The sequence below is a fragment of the Hevea brasiliensis genome, chromosome 7, assembly GCF_030052815.1.
Source record: "Hevea brasiliensis isolate MT/VB/25A 57/8 chromosome 7, ASM3005281v1, whole genome shotgun sequence".
Taxonomy (NCBI): Eukaryota; Viridiplantae; Streptophyta; class Magnoliopsida; order Malpighiales; family Euphorbiaceae; genus Hevea; species Hevea brasiliensis.
Window position 1 is genome coordinate 82,981,829 of NC_079499.1, and position 4,129 is coordinate 82,985,957.

Consider the following 4,129-nt stretch of genomic DNA (forward strand, 5'->3'; position numbering starts at 1 on the left):
TCCCTGTAGCAACTCCGTACATTCTACTGTTCCGGTGACCAGTGTCGGTCTGGATAGCTAGAACATCTGGAAAAATATTTAAACTAAAGTGAGGAACCATAATTAACTCAAATATTAATAAGAAAAATTTAGAAAAAATTTTAGAAATAAAATACAACTAAGTCAAATGAGCCGGTGCCCAAGCGATGGGTAACCCAATGGTAAGTTGCGGTTCTCGCAACTAAGAGCCCTAGACCCGAGAGAAAGTTCATAAAATAATTTTGGGGACTCCAGAGAAGGGTCATTGAGGTTCCTATGGCATTAGAATGCCAAGAAAATATTTAGAAAAATTTTTCAATCGGTACAGACAATTTTGACCCGTTAAACCAAACAGAGGGCATTTTGGTCATTTCGCCTTCAGAGGTAATTTTTGGCCGACTTGTCCAGTTAAGTAAATAATTATTATGACATAAAATGTGAATAAACATTACTAAAAATTAAATTGAAAATGAGTAGAGATGAAAAGAAAAGAAAATATAAGAAAATACCTAACAATGACATCATATGATGCCATTAAAAACCTATCCACCAATCACAATTAAGCACCACTTAAATTAACCTATTAAAGAGGATAATTGAGACAAATAAAAACAAAAAGCCATCTGCTCTTACTCACCCAAAAACGTTACACTCTCTCCCAAACCCATTCCTCCATGGAAGCTTAATGGAAGCTTGAGACAACCCACCAAATCACCTTGAAACCACAATCTTGCTTCACTAAAAATTGATTTTGCAACTTGAACAACCTCTAGCCAGCAAAAAGAAGAAGGAAGAAGGGATTTTTGGAGACTTGGAAAAGTTAGCAAAAGAGGTTAGTGCCCAATTTATTCTCTCTCACTCAATTCATGTTTAAGAACATGATTTAAGTTGAAATTGTAAGTTTAATGTATAAATTGAACTTTGAGAACTTGGAGACTTGAACAAAAATTAGGGTTTGCTCATGAAATGGTATATGAACATTCTAATGGTCAATTAGTGACCATTTGAGGTAATTTGATCATAACTTGGAGTGAATTGTAGCATTAGAAAACTGATTTGGTATGCTGCCTAGTGAAACCAGCAGGGAGGCTGTGAGTCCAGCCTGTTTGGACAGCCATAACATGCGCTGTGTAGGTTCAATTGGTGTTTGGCCAATTGGACATGAAACTAGACACATAATGGCACAATTTTGGTGAAGAAATCATGCCCAAAAGACCAAAGCAAGTGGACCAAAAACTTGCCCCAATCCGGATGTCCTGCAACCAGATTCTGCAGAATGACCAAATGAACAGTGATTGTTCATTTGGCCATAACTCATTGTAGAATGGCCCAATTGACCTGAACGTTTTACAACAACAAGTTAAGATATAGACCAACAACTTTCATGAAGAAACCTACCCCAAATTATGAACAGAACCTATCCAACAAGGCAGTTGCAGTCACTGTTCACTGCACTGTAGATATGGTCAGTTCTGAAAATTTTCAATCCGGCCAGTTGTGGTTTTTGGACCATAACTTGAGCTAAAAAACTCCAAATTGAGTGATTCAAAAAAAGAAATTCAACTAGACAAAATAAGGAACAACTTTCATGTTTATCATTTTCTCAAATTCCCACTGCAACAGTAACTAATGGAACAGTAAATTTAGGGTATAAAAACTGAAAATTCTGCTCCATTAGTTTTAAGCTTAGAAATGGTATTGGTCATTAATGCCAACAAGTTTTGAATGCACAATGTGGTATGTTGGGAGTGTTAAAACTAATGTACCTATTTTCTATGCAAAAGTCAACCTTTTTGTTGACTAATGAAGTGAATAGTAACACCAAAGCTTGAAATTCAAAAATTTCAAAATTCAAAAGTATCAAATGCCCTAGTATACCTAACAAGATTGGTTTGGATAGTTTGGCATGCCAATAGGGTTCAGTTAGTAGTACTGCACATGGCATTATGCCATTATGTGATTTCATGGCTTTTAGCCATTCTGACCTTGTATTGAGATTTGGCCTTGTGCCTGATGTCATTCTGACTTATTAGCTGATACATTTGCACACTGGGAGATACATATGTGACCGATGGTGTGACGGCCCGAGGTACTTGATACCCAGTGCCAGTTTACCCGTTTATCCAGTCCAGTCGTCCAGTATAGGTTACTTGGGCAACCAAACATAAAAGTGGACAAATTTAATGAAATAATGAATATAACAAGTACAAAATAAGTAAGATTTCAAATACTCATCGAAAATTTATTTGTAATGAAACATCAATACATTCATTGCATATTTACTTTCTGTTATTTATTTTTATTTTATTATTGGCACCACTAAGCATTATTGCTTAGCGCGTTGCTTTTGCAACGCGTAGGTTCTGAAATCTTGTGAGAGCCGGTAGACCACAGGCTGGGTGAGACCTCCTGCAGCTCTGCATAGTGTCCGTGTCACCTCACCATCTTCAGTGCATTAGTAGGACACTAGGTTTCATTTTGGTATTTTGTAATTAACTTTTATTTTCTTTTGTGTAAATGAAACTTATGTAATGTATTTTGATGTTAACATAAATAGTGAAAAATTGTGTTTATGAATGGAAATTAAGAAATTTTTTATTATTATTGCTTGTATATGAGTACCCTGAGAAATGATGATTGAGAACTGAAATTGAAAAATATTGAGTTTGTGATGATATTGGAGTTTGAGAATGATGAGATATGAATATTGGAAGTGTTTTTCACAGGTTCCGAAGAACTGTTTTCTCCATTTTTAGCCGGTACTCTGCCGGATTTTCTATAAAATTTTCGGAACCTCAAATAAATTATAATTTCAATAAATGACTTAAATAAATAATATTTCACAAGTTATATTCAAAACTATGACAAAAATTAATTAAGGTAAAATAGAGTGTGCCGGTACACAGTGTGACATATCTTACCCGGATATACTGTACACGGGTAAGGGGTGTCACATCTGGGAAGTCTCTCACTGTGGGTATATCACATAGGTTTAGCTTAGCTTGCCTAGTATCAACCACATGTGCTAGGTAAGCTTTACAGCCTCTTCTCATCAATTTTCTTGCAACTGTGGCTGAGATAACATTGGACAGAAAATCTGTCCTTTCACCCACAACAGTGATCTCATTACCCTCAGAAGTTTTCAGAGAAATTCTCTTCAAATTGCAATCAACTATTGCCTGATGACATGACAACCAGTCCATTCCCAAAATCACGTCAAACTCGTGGAAGGGCAACTCAATTAGGTCTGCCGAGAATTCATACCCTTGAATCCTCAACGGGCACCCTTTATACACCTTATTCACTACCACACTGTGGCCTAGTGGATTTGTGACCAGAATTTCTTGATCACTCTCCTCTACTGGAACTCCCCTCTCTATGGGTAGTTTGATGCAAATGTAGGAATGAGTGGATCCTGGATCCACCAATGCATGTACAGAAGTGTTGTAGAGGGAAAACATACCCCTGATGACATCCGGGGCATCTTGCTCCTCCTGAGCTCTGATGGCATAAGCCCTAGCTGGTATTCTAGTGTCTGGCCTCTCAGCTGACTCGGATGCAGGCCTCAGTGATGGACCAGCTGCCTCAGGTTTACCAGGCTTCCTACCTTTTTGTGGTGTAGGAGCAGGTCTGTCAGTTTGTGTTGGAGCAACAGTAGTAGTCCTCTTTGGACAATTCTTGATCTGATGTTCTATCGATCCACACTGTAAGCATGCACCGGTCACTCGCCAACACTCCCCCTTATGCCACTTCTGACAGTACTGACAGGCAGAAGATGCAGGGGCTGGTCCCCTAAACACCGTCCCTGGAGAGCTGCCCATTGATGGTGTGGGCTAGCCTCTCCTAGGTGTGAACTGCGGTCTGGGCCCCTGAGACTAACCCTGACCCTGTGGTGGTCCTGAACTCTGAGCAGGAGGACCCTTACTCTTCTTACTGGGAGCAGAAAATGCACTGGACTGACCCGGACCCCTCTTCTGCTGTCTTTCCCTTCTATTTTGTTCATTGATTCTGACCCTTTCCACTTTTGATGCTGCATCTACCAGTTTAGCAAAATCCGTAATCTCCAGTGCTGTGATCATAACTTTGATATTGTCATTGGGCCCTTCCTCAA